This window comes from Meriones unguiculatus, chromosome X (genome assembly GCF_030254825.1).
Source record: "Meriones unguiculatus strain TT.TT164.6M chromosome X, Bangor_MerUng_6.1, whole genome shotgun sequence".
Lineage (NCBI taxonomy): Eukaryota > Metazoa > Chordata > Mammalia > Rodentia > Muridae > Meriones > Meriones unguiculatus.
Window position 1 is genome coordinate 54,650,921 of NC_083369.1, and position 13,899 is coordinate 54,664,819.

Consider the following 13,899-nt stretch of genomic DNA (forward strand, 5'->3'; position numbering starts at 1 on the left):
TGGTTGCATTGTCTCCCTCTGTGGCCTGGCAAGGCTTCACTCCCCAGGGGGAGGTGATCAGAGAGCCTGACACTGAGTTCAAACCAGAGAAAGCTTCTATTCCCCTTATTAGAGAACATACTTGGAGACTAAATCTATGGTGGGAACTAAAAAAGATCATCTTGCGTGAGATAACCCAGAAGCAGAAAGACATGGTATATACACACTCATAAGTGGAGATTATTCATAAAATATAGGTATAATATAAGATAAACATACTAAAATATACGCCTAAAGAAGCTAAACAACAAGGAAGACCATAGGGAAGATGCTTAGTGCTCATTCACAAGTCAAATGTGATAGAAATTAGAAGGAGACAGGGATCAGGACAGGAGTCTACCAAATTTGGACTCTGAAAGCCTCTCCTGAGTGAGGTTTTGAAGTAGAGGCTGAGAGTCATAGCCAAACTTTGGCAGAGAGCAGGGAACATTATCAAAGCAGGCAGAGAACAAAAGACCTGGAAGGGACAGAAGCTCCAGAGAGAGACCAACAGAGCCAATAAAACTGAGCTCTGTGGTCTCTTCAGAGACTGATACCCCAACAAAGGACAATGCATGGAGAGGACCTTAAAACCCTGGCTCAGATTTAGCATACATGCTTTTTAAGTAAGTTCTAATGATTCCTGGACTTTCCTCAGTGTCTGTTGTTATGTCCCTACTTTTTGTTTTTAATTTTGCTGATTTGGATAGTTTCTCTCTGTCTTTTAGCTCCTTTGGCCAAGGGTTTGTCTGTCTTGTTGATGTTCTCAAAGAACCACGTCTTGGTTTCATTGACTCTTTGAATTGTTTTATTTGTTTCTAATTTATTGATTTCAGCCCTGAGTTTGATTTTTCCAAGTGTCTACTCCTCTTAGGTGTATCTCCTTCTTTGTATTCTAGTGCTTCCATGTGTTAGATTCAGCAGCCTGTATAATATATATATTATATATTATATATATAATATAATTATATATATATATATATATATATATATATATATATATATATATATGAATGAAGGTATTTAGTGCTGTGAACTTTTCTCTTGGCACTGCTTTTATTGTATCCCATAAGTTTGGGTAAGTCATGCCTTCATTTTCGTTGAATTTTAGCAAGTTTATAATTTCTATTTTTATTTCTTCCCTGACCTAGTTGTCAATAAGTAGAGAGTCATTTAGTTTCCTCTCATGTGTATGGTTTTGTTATTTCCATTGTTGTTGAGGTCTAATTTTAGGCTATGGTGGTCTGATAGGATACAAGAGATTATTTCAATCTTATTGTATCTGTTGAGGCTTGTTTTGTGTCCAACTCTAAGGTCAGTTTTGGAGAAAGTTCCATGTGGTGCTGAGAATAAGGTATACTCTTTTGAGTTTGGGTGAAATTTTCTGTAGTCATCTATTAGGCTCATTTGATTTAGAACATTTTAAGTGTCATTATTTCCCTATTTAGCTTCTGTCTAGATAATCTGTATTTTGGTGAGTTTGAAGTGTTGAAGTCTCCCATTATTAAGGTATTGGAATTGATGTGTGATTTGTGCTTTAAGAATGTTTCATTTTTCTAATGCAGGTGCTTTTGTATTTGGGGCATAAATGTTCCGGATTGTGATGTACTCTGGATGGATTTTTCCTTTGATGGGAATGAAGTGTCCCTTTTCATCTTTTCTGATTAATTTTGGTTGAAAGTCTATTTTATTAAATATTAGGATAGCTAACCCAGCTTGTTTTCTGGGTCTGTTTTCTTGAAAAACCTTTCCCCAGCCCTTTACTCTGAGGTATTGTCTATCTTTATTGTAGATGTGTGTTTCTTGGATGCAGCAGAATATTGTATCTTGATTCTGCAAACATTCTGTTAGTCTGTGTCTTTTTAATGGAGATTTGAGTCCATTGATATTGATAGATAATAGTGACCAATAAATGTTAGTACTTTTTATTGTGGAGTTGCTGGTGATAGCATGTTTGTGTGCTTATTTTTTTATATGCAATGTAAATAACTTTTATAATTTAATTTTAATGTAATTTTTATTTATTACAATGTAATCATTTTGTATCCCAATTCTAGTCCTAAACCTTGTCCCCTCAAGACTGGAAATACCATCCTCTGTTGTTGTGGGGCTCACAGTTCAGTCCAGGATGGTGATCAGAGCACACAGGCATGTGGCTTTGAGCTTTTGACCAAGATCCTGCCAGGACCCGGGAACTCTTCTAGGGTTTAGCTTCATGACCTGAGAATGAACCTGATTGCTTCACACAGCGTGGGATTTCCTCTCACCTGGGAAATACATCTGCAATTGTTTTAGAGCCCAGAGTTTTGTATGTTGGTCACTGTGCAGTCAATGCTGTCCTGCTTTTCAGACAGAATTGTCCTCTCTGAGCCACCATCTTGAATTCTACCTTGTGTGCTTGTTTTCTTTTGATCTTGTGTGTGTGTGTGTGTGTGTGTGTGTGTGTGTGTGTGTGTGAACTTGTCTATATCTTGTGTTTTCTTGGGTGTAATTGATTTAGTTAGATTGGAGTTTTAATTCTAGTAAAATTTTTAAGGCTGGGTTCCTGTATAGATACTGTTTAAATTACATTTTTACTTTGAATATTTTGTTTTCTCCTCTTATGTTGATTGAAGATTCTGCTGGGTCTGTGTTGGTGTCTGTGGTCTCTTAGTAATGGCATGACATCTGCCCAGGCCTTTTTGGTTTTTATAGTTTCTGTTGAGAAATCTGGTGTGATTCTGGTAGGTCTACCTTTTTATGTTACTTGGCCTTTATCCCTTATTACTTTTAATTTTTTTTCATTGTTCTGTAGATTTACTGTTGTGACTATTATGTGACATGATGTATTCATTTTTGGTCTAGTCTATTTGGTGTTCTCTAAGCCTCTTCTATGTTTAAGGTTACTAGAGCAGGGTGGCAATTTTTATGGGGTTAAGCACTTACTCCACTTGCTGGTGCTGCTACAGCAAGAATAGGCAAAAGTGCAGGGGTCAATAGTTCGCCACTATGAGACCACAGAGATGACCATATAGATCCTGGATCCAATCTTTCACAGCTCACACTGGTTGTCCTCATTATCTCAGTTTCTCTTTAGCCCAGTAAGCCTCAAAATGGAAGTTTCAGATTCAGCAGCCCATCCACTTGCCTGTTTTGGAGTTTCAGATCCTTTGCCACTCAGATCCCATGCACACTGCTCTCACACTGCACACATCTTGTGGTGCCCTCAATCAAAAAAAAATAATTTTCTTTCTCTTTTATTTTTTACTATAATTTATTAACTTTGTATCTCAGCTGTAGCGCCCACCCTCTTCCCTTCCTTTTTCCCTCAACTCCTCCCATGCTCTTTCCCCAGTTGACTGATAGAAAAGGTCCTCCTCCCCTTCCATCTTTCCATCTGACCCTAGCCTATCAGGTCTCATCAAGACTATCTTTCAAAGTCTTCCTCTGTGGCCTGGCAAACCTGTCCATCTCCTCAGGGGAAGATGATCAAAGAGCCAGATACTGAGTTTGTGTCAGAGACAGTCCTGTTCTACTTATTACAGAACCAGTTTGGAGACTGAGCTTCCAGGGGCTACATCTGTGAAGGGATTCTAGATTATCTACATGATGGTCATTTGTTGGATTATAAGCCTCAGAAAACACCACTGGCCCAAGATTTTTTTTCGTCCTGTCGCTCTCCTTGTGGAGCTCCGACCCTTCCAGGTCTTTTTATCACCCCCTTCTTTCAAATGATTCCCTGAGCTCTGACCAAAGTTTGGTTATGAGTCTCAGCATCTGTTTTAATGCCCTGCTGTGTAGAGTCTTTCAGAGGCCAATTGTGTTAGGCTCCTGTCTTGTTGCTTGTTTTCATCTTCTTCCCATGTCTCTCAGGTCTGCCTTCCCATGTTTTCAGGTTCCTCCTTCTTGTTTAACTTCTCTCTCTCTCTCTCTCTCTCTCTCTCTCTCTCTCTCTCTCTCTCTGTTAAATCTTTGGCATAATATTGTTTGTTGATAATTTTTTATTTCTTTTTTTAATTTTCATTTTTATATTAATTAACATCTATTCACTTTGCATCCGAGCTGTAGCCTCCTCCTTCATTCCCTCTCAATCCCACCCTACCTCCTTTATCTCCTCTTATGACGGTCTCGAAGTCCACTTGTAGGGGAGGTCCTCCTCCCCTTCCATCTGAACCTACCCTATCAGGTCTCTCCAGGACTGGCTGCCTTGTTTTACTCTGTGGCCTGGCAAGAGTACATTCCTCAGGGGGATGTAATCAGAAGCTAGCCACTGAGTTCATGTCAGAGTCAGTGCCTGTTTCCCTTATTAGGGAACCCACATGGAGACTGAGCTGCCATGGGCTACATCTGAGCAGGGATTCTAGGTTATATCAAAGAATGGTCCTTGGTTGGAGTATCAGTCTCAGAAAAGACCATTGTGCCCAGATTATTTTGGTTCTGTTGCTCTTCTTATGGAGCCCTTGTCCCCTCCAGATTTTTCTATCTCCCCCTTCTTTCATAAGATTCCCTGCATTCTGCCCAAAGTTTGATTATGTGTCTCAGCCTATGCTTTGATATACTGCTGAATAGAGTCTTTCAGAGGCCCTCCATGGTAGGCTCCTGTCCTGTTTTCTGTTTTCTCCCTAGTCCAATGTCCATCTCCTTTGTCTTTCTGAGTGATGATTGATCATCTTACCCAGGTTCCTCCTTCTAGCTTAGTGTCTTTAGGTGTAAAGATTTTAGTAGTTTTACCTATATTTTATGTCTAACATCCACTTAGGAGTGAGTATATACTGTGTGTGTCTTTTTGCTTCTGGAATACAATATTCAGGATGATCTTTTCTAGATCCCACCATTTACCTGCAAATTTCATGATTTCCTTGTTTTTTATTACTGAGTAGTATTCCATTGTGTAAATGTACCACAATTTCTGTATCCATTCATCAATTGAGGAACATCTGAGTTGCTTCCAAATCCAGGATACAACAAATAAAGCTGCTACTAACATGCTTGAGCAAATGTCCTTGTTATATACTTGACATGTTTTGGATATATGCCTAGGAGTGCTATAGCTGGATCTTGAAGTAACACTATTCCTAAATGTCTGAGAAAGTGCCAGATTAATTTACAAACTGGTTGCTCAAGTTTACATACCCACAAGCAATTGAGGAGGGTTCCCCTTTCTCCACATCATCTACATCATGTGTTGGCACTCGAGTTCTTTTTCTTAGCCATACTGATGGTTGTAAGGTGAAATCTCAGGGTCTTTTTGATTTGGATATCCCTGATGATTAAGAACTTTGAGCATTTCTTTAAGTGTTTCTCTGATCAGTATTACTCTACTGAGAATTCTCTGTTTAGCTCTGTACCCCATTTTTTTTAAATTTGATTAACTGATTTGCTGCTGTTTAACTTCTTGACTTCTTTATATGTACTGGATATTAGCCCTCTATAAGATATAGGGTTGGTAAAGATCCTTTTCCAGTCCATAGGCTGTCATTTTGTTCTGATGACAGTGTCCTTTGATTTACATGAAATTTTCAGTTTCATGAGGTCCCATTTATTGATTGTTGATCTTAGGTACTCTTGGTGTTCTGTTTAGGAAGTTGTCTCTTGTGCCAATGAGCTCAAGGATCTTCCCCACATTTTTTTCTAACATGTTTAATGTGTCTTGTTTAATTGTTTGTCATTAGTCCACTGGGACTCTAGCTTTGTGGCGGCTGATAAGTATAGATCTATTTGCATTTTTCCAGATATAGATATACTGTTAGAAGAGGACTATTTGTTGAAGATGCTGTTGTATTTCTATTGTATGATTTTGGCATCTTTGTAAAGAATCAGATGTCCATAAGGGTGTGGGTTTATTTCTGGGTCTTCTATTTGGTTCCATTGGTCCATCAGCCTGTCTCGATTTGAGTACCATGTAATTTTTATTACTGTTGCTCTATAGTAGAGCTTGAGATCAGGGATGGAAATACCTGCAGAAGATCATTTGTTGTTGAATATTGTTTTAGTGATTCTGGATTTCTTGTCATTCCTTATTAAGTTTACAATTTTTCTTTCATGGTCTGTAAATAATTGTGTTGGTAATTTGTTGGGAATTGCATTGAATCTTTAGATTCCTTTTTTGTAAGATGGAGATTATTACTATGTTAATCCTGCCAAGACATGAGCATGGGAGATCTTTCCATCTTCTGATATCTTCTTCAATTTCTTTCACCAGAGACTTGAAGTTATTTTCAAACAGGTCTTTCACTTCCTGGGTTAGAGTCACACCAAGGTACTTTATGTTATTAGTGGATATTGTGAAGGGTCTTGTTTCCTAATTTCTTTCTCAACTATTTTGTCTTGTACAGGAGGAGTTTCTGATTTTTTGGAGTTAATTTTGTATCTAACCACTTTGCTGAAGGTGTTATCAGCTGAAGGAGTTCTCTAGTTGAATTGTTGGTGTCCCTCATGTATACTATTATATCATCTGCAAATTGTGATACTTTGACTTCTTCCTTTCTGGTTGGTATCACCTTGATCTCCTCTGTCTTATTGCTCTAGCAAGTATTTCAAGAACTTTGTTGGAAGAGATATGAAGAGAATGAGCAACATTGTTTAGTCTCTGATTTCAGTTTCTCTCCATTTAGTTTGATGTTGGTTTAGTTTGATGTTGGCTGTTGTATATCGCCTTTACTATATTTTAGTAAGTGCCTGGTATCCTTGGTCTTTCCAGGTCTTTAAACATAAATGAATGCTACATTTTATAATGCTTTTTCAGCATCTAAGGAGATAATCATGTGTTTATTTTTCTTTTAGTTTGTTTATATGGTGGATTACATTGATGGATTTCCATATATTGAACCACCCTTACATATGTGGAAAGAAGCCTACTTGGTCATCATGTATATCTTTTATGTGTTTTTGGATTCAGTCCTTAGACTACTATTTGAGCATTTTTGCATCGGTGTTCATAAAGGAGACTGGCCTGAAATTCTGTCTCTTTGTGGGAATCTTTGTGAGGTTTAGGTATCAAGGTGACTTTGGCCTCAGTCAATGAGTTTGGTAATGTTACTTCAGTTTGTATTTTGTGGAATAGTTTGAAGAGTATTGGTGTTAGCTCTTTTTTGAAGGTCTGGTAGAATTCTGTACTGAAACCATCTTGCCCTGAGCTTTTTTTTGGATGGGAGAATTTTGATGACAGCTTCTATTTTCTTGTAGGATATACTATTATTTAATTTATTTAAGTTGCCTTGATTCATGTTTGGTAAGTGGAATTGAACAGGAAAATTGTCCTTTTTATTTAGATTTTCATATTTTGCGGTATATAGGCTTTTGAAGTAGGACTTAATGATTGTTTGGATTTCCTCAGTGTTTGTGGTTATATACCTCACCTCTTTTTTCTAATTTTTTGACTTGGATAGTATCTCTCTGCCTTTTAATTAGTTTGGCTAAGTGTCTGTCTTTTATATTTTTTCAATGAACCAGCTCTTGGTTTCATTGATTCTGTAAACTTTTTGTTTTGTTTTGTTTTGTTTGTTCTAATTGATTGATTTCAGCCCTGAGTTTGAGTATTTCCAATTATCTACTCCTTTGGGGTGTGTCTGAATCTTTTTTCCCCTAGGGCTTTCAGTTGAGCAGCTAAGTTTCTTGTAGGAGATGTTTTGAGTTTCTTCTTGAAGCCACTTAGTGCTATGAACTTTCCTCTTAGCACTGTTTTCATTGTGTCTCATAAGTTAGGCTATGTTGTGACTTCATTTTCATTGAATTCTAAGAAATCTTTAATTTCTTGCCTTACCCAGCTTTCATTGAGTAGTGAGTTGTTCAGTTTCCATGGGACTGTATGCTTTTTGCTATTTCTGTTATTGTTGAGGTCCAGCTTTAGTCTATGGTTGTCAGATAAGATACAAGGGATTATTTCAATCTTCTTGTATCTGTTGAAGCTTGCTTTGTGACCAACTATACAGTTTGTTTTTGGGAAGGTTCCATGAGGTCCTAAAAAGAAGGTAAATTCTTTTTTGTTTTGGGTGAAAAGTTCTGCAGATGTCTCTTAGGTCCATATAATTCATGGCCTCTGTTAGACTCACTGTTTCTTTGTTTAATTTCTGTTTTGGTGACCTATCATTTGTTGAGTGTGGGGTTTTTAAGCCTCCTGCTATTAATGTGTGGGGTTCTATGAGTGGTTTCAGTTTTATCAATGTTTCTTTTACAAATGTGGGTACCCTTTTATTTGGGGCATAAATGTTCAGAACCATAATGTCTTCCTTTGGAAGTTTCCTTTGATGAGTCTGAAGTGACATTCCTCATCTGTTTTGATTAATTTTGTTTGAAAATTTCTTTTATTAGATATTGGAATGGCTACTCCTGCTTGTTTCTTTGATCTATTTGTTTGGAAAACCGTCTTCCAGCCCTTTACTCTCAGGTAATATCTATCTTTTTTACTTAGATGTGTTTCTTGTATGTAGCAGATTGTTGGGTCTAGTTTATGGATCTATTCTATTAGTCTATATCTTTTTATTGGAGAGTTAATTCCATTGATGTTGAAAGACATTAATGACCAGTAGTTGTTAGTTCCTTTGATTTTGTTGTTGGTTGTGGTAGTGTGTTTGTGTGCTTGGGTACTTTTAGTTTTGCTGTAGTGAGGTTAATTATTTCCTGTGTTTTCCTGAAAGTAGTTAGCTTTCCTGGGTTCCAGTATTCCTTCTAGTATCTCTTGAAATGCTGAATTTGTGGAAGGTATTTTTTAAATCTGTTCTTGTCATGAATATCTTGTTTTCTTCATCTATGATGATGGAGAGTTTTTCAGGATATAGTAGCTAGAGTTGACATCTGTGTTCTCTTATGGTCTGCATGATATCTATCCAGGCCCTACGGGTTTTCATGGTCACTGTTGAGAAGTCTGGTGTGATTCTGATGGGTTTGCCATTAAATGTTCTTTGGCATTTTTCCCTGGCACCTTTTAGTATTTTTTTTCTTTGTTCTGTATACTTAGTATTGTGATTATTATGTAGAGGGATAATTTTCTTTTCTGGTCTAATTTATTAGGTGTTTTGTAGGCCTCTTATATGCTTATAGGCCTCTTCTTTTAATTGGGGAAATTTTCTTCCATGATTTTGTTGAAAATATTTTCTGGGCCTTGGAGATGTGAATCTTCTGTTTCCTCTATTGACTTTATTCTTAGGTTTTGTATTTTCATGGCATCCTTGATTTCTTGGATGGTTTGTGTCAAGAATTTTTTAGATTTAATATTTTTATTGACAGATACATCAATTTCTTTCACTGTATCTTCCACACCTGAGATTCTTTCTTCCATCTTTTGTAGTCTGTTGGTTACACTTACGTTCGTAATTCCTGTTTTCTTCCCTAAGTTCTTCCTCTCCATGATTTCCTTCATTTGTGTTTTCCTTAATTTCTCCAATTCTATCCTCAGATCTTCAAACGTTTTGTTGCTTTCCTTCACCTATCTGACTGTATTTTCTTTTAATTCCTTTGTCTGTTTGTTTGAACATTCCTGTTTCTTTTATTTCTTTCAGTGACTTAATTATTTCCTCTTTGAAGAACAAAAACTGTATGCCTGCATCTTCCTGTATTTCTTGAAGGATGTTCATAATCTATTTGAGTTTATCTTCCTCTATTTCTTTATTCAATTTTCTTTTTCTCCATTATGCTCCTCACAAACATAAACATAAGGTCATATTCTTGGATTTCACTTACGATATGGTGTCCAGGGATGCTTTCCCCTTGATAACTGTGTATGGAGATGCCATATTGCTTTGGCTTTTGTTGGTTGTGCTTTTACACTGGCCTTTACCCATCTGGCATTCTGAGGTTTTCCTGTTAGTTTCCGGTACCTCCTGTAATCCTGGGGTGGGGAGAATCACCTTGGCAGGAAGATAGTTGTTCTCAAAGAGGCCTTCTCAGCTTTTTGCGTATGGTCACCAAATGGCTGGTGCTTCTCAGGAATTGCCACAGCTCACCTCGATCTTATGGACCGGTGTGGTAACTGTGGTCATGCGTAGTCAGAGGGGCATCTCCTCTCACTAGAAGAAGTCCTGAAGACAGCTGCCCTGCCACTAGGTTTTTTGTTCTGAATATAGTGTGCTGCTGATCCTTTCCATACACTGTTTTTGCTGAGTACAGCCCTCTTGAAGAAGCAGGTAGGCTTGCGGTTTGGTCAGTTTAGCTTGGGAGACTGGTTTTATCTTGGTGTAGTGTCTGGTGCTAATCCTATGATTCCCAGGATTCTGTAGGTCTGAGGTTGGAGCTCTGTGCCTCAGTAACCCAAGTGGTCATCATTTGGAGGTGAGTGTTTCACTCATGCTTACAGCTGGAGGCTAGACCTGGAGCCTATAGGAACCCACAAACTTTTCCGGAGCTGTGTGTCCTGAGGTCAGACCTGATGTGCAGTTTCCTCTTGACAGGAAGAACCAGTCTGCTTTTTTTTTTTTTTCACAGTTCATTCTGGGATGGTGATTAGAGCAGGCAGGCTTAAGCGAGTGACTCCATGCTGGTGACTGGGAGCCTACAGGAACCTGGAAACTTTTCCTGAGAACTTTTACAAAAGGTATGTTTAGATAAGTGCTCTGAATTCTGACCTGATGTTTTCTTCACCATGAGGTCTCCTGCTTACAGGGAAATCCAATCTCTGGGTCCCTAGGGCCCACAGTTTGGTGGTCTGGGAGGAAGTGGGCAGGCTAGTCTCTGTGCTGGAGGCTGAGCACCTGCTGGAGCCTGGGACCTTTTCTAGGGCTTGTCTTGGTGACCTGAGGTTGGTCTTGATTGTTTCCTTCACAGTGGGGTTTTCTCTCTAATGGAATCCTCAGTCTCTGGTGTTGTGGAGCCCACAGTTTAGTCTGCTATGGTGATCAGAATATGCAGGCTTGTGGCTCTGGGCTAGTGATGGAGTGCTTGCAGGGTATTCTTCCAGGGATTAGGTAGGTGACCTAAGAATGGACCCAACTGCTTCCCACACCTTGGGGTTTCCTCTTACCTAGGAAACACAATCTCTGTGGTTTTGGGGCTCAGAATTTGGTCTGTTGGTTGCTGTGCCATCACTGCTATCCTGCTCATCAGTCACAGTGACCTCTCAGTGCCATTTTGAATTCAAAAGGTTTTTCTTTTATTAATTACACTTTATTCTCTTTGTATCCCCCAATAAACCCCCCTCCTCCCCTCCTAATCCCACTCTCCCTCCCACTTCTTCACGTGTGCTCCTCCCCAAGTCCACTGATAGAGGAGGTCCCCCTCTCCTTCCTTCTGATCTTAGTCTATCATCTCATCCGGAGTGGCTGAATTGTCATTTTCTGCGGCCTGGTAAGGCTGCTCCCCCCTCAGGGGGAGGTGATGAAAGAACAGGTCAATCAGTTGATGTCAGAGGCAGTCCTTCTTCCTATTACTATGGAACCCACTTGGACAGTGAGCTGCCATGGGCTATATCTGTGCAGGCTATCTCCATGCATGGTACTTGGTTGGATTATGAGTCTCTGGAAAGACCCCTTTGTTCAAATTTTCTGGTTCAGTTACTCTCTTTTTGGAGTTTCTGTCTTTTCCAGATCTTACTATTTCCCATGTCTTTCATAAGATTACATGCACTCTGCCCAACAGTTGGCCATAAGTCTCAGCATCTGCTTCAATAGTCTGCAGGACAGAGCCTTTCGGAGGCCCTCTGTGGCAGGTTCCTAACTTGTTTCTTGTTTTCTTCTTCTTCTGATGTCCATCCTCTTTTCCTTTCAGGATGGGGATTGAACATTTTAGTCAGGGCCCTCCCTCTTGATTAGTTTCTTTAGATGTGCAGATTTTAGTAGTTTCATCCTATATTATATGTCTATATGAGTGAGTATATACTGTGTGTGTCTTTCTGCTTCTGGGACAGCTCACTCGGAAGTTTTAAAAAGGAGAAAAGTGGTACATTTACACAATGAAGCATTACTCAGCTGTTAAAAATGACATCAGGAAAATTTCAGACAAATAGTGAAAAACAAAAAAGAAAAAAGCACCTGAAATGATGTAACACAGATCCAGAAAGACAAATATGCTATGTATCCACTTATAAGTAAATATTAGCTATTGAGCAAATGATAGCCATGCTAAAATCCATAGACTTAGAGATGTTTGGTAAAAAATGAGGGGCTTTAAGGCTGATGCATATATCTCCTTGGGATGGTAACATACAATAGATTTTACAGGCAGTCTGGGGGCAAGTGGACATCAGGAGGTGTATAAATAGGGTGTAAGAAGAGAGCATGGGGAGATACAGTTGGAATTGGCGTCCCATGAAAAATCCCTAAACAATCCTAGCTGTTCCTAAGCCAAAGTTTGCTCTCTCTAAATTCACACTAGCACCCCATTGCTAATGACAACACCCATAGAATTCATTGAATATGGAGAAGCTTAGTTGGTACCTATGTGAAGCCTTCACTCTTACTTTCCAGTCTCTTTGGTATGGGAAGGTACTCTGAAAGCTTCAAAAAGTGAAAGGTGGACACCAACCAATCCACTAAATTATTGACCTACAAAATATGGTAGGGCAAGTGTGGCACAGAACATGTAGGAGTAGCCAACCAATACCTGATTTTACTTAAGGCCAACTCTATGAGAAAGAACCCTTACCTGACACTATTTAGGTAACCAAGAACCAGAGACTAGATAGTCTAGGTACTTAGGGTAAAATTTAACACTACTGGTTTAAAAGTCATTAAATTGGTTCCTAATGATATTCTCCTATGTGCATAGATAAGTGCTATACCAAGTTATCATCAGAAAGCCTTCCTTGGGGAGGAGATGGAAACAGATATAGAGACTCACTGCCATACTGTGAGAGAGTATAAATTGGAAATCTCCATCAAATCCATCCCTAAAGATGTCAGTGAATCCAGCAGAAGAGGAGGCAGAAAGATTGTAAAAGCCAGAAGGGATGGAGGATACCAGGAGAACAAGGCCCTCTGAATCAACTAAGCAAACTGCATATGAGGTCACAGAGACTACAACTGTAAACACATTTCCTACACTAGATTTTCTGCATATATATTATAGCTTTTAGCTTAATTTTTTATGGGACTCTTGACTGTGATAAGAAGTGTTCTCTGACTCTTGTGCCTGTTCTTGGGTGTGCCTTTTGGGTTACTGTGCTCAACTTTAAAATGATAGAGTTTTTTTCATAATATATTTTAATTTGTTATGTTTTATTGTTATCTCCTAGAAGGCTATTTTTTTTTCTAATTAGAGACAAAAGGGAGTGGCTCCTCACGGCTGAGGAGGTGTGGAGTACCTGAAAGGAATACATGGAAGTAAAAATATAATCAGGATGTGTTGTATAAGAAAATAATCTATTTTCAATGAATAGATAGATAGATAGATAGATAGACAGACAGACGACAAATAGCAAAATGGTATTCTAAAATTGATAGAGAACACACAAAGTGGTCAAATGGAAATTGCATAATTTATCCATGGATTAGAACAGTAATAAAGATATTAACTTATACTCGAAGTATAGTAATTCAAAGAGATATATGCTCTTAGTACTAAAAGTTTGAAAATCATTATGTTCCTATTAGTAATGGAGTCCTGACTCAAATGTAGAATAAAAAAATGTGCTGTTTTCAAAAATATACCTTGTGTAGTTATGGTATTAATATTTGTAGAGTTAACATCAAGAGAAGTAATTCAAATTCCTATATATAGTCAAAAATTAAAAAACACTCTTTAATGTTACCTGGCATACCTGATGTATATACTTTATTTTGAATTTTATACACTGTGATAAGTGATAGATACTTTTGACACTCTTGCTGCACACATTAGTTTTAGCAGCTCAACTGTTGAAGTTATTTTATAGCCTAGGGATCTTTAATTTCACCATGATCATTCTCTCCCTAAGTATTCTTTAACAAGTTTAATGAAACACATTTTTAATTAGCAATGCACGAATGAATAAAT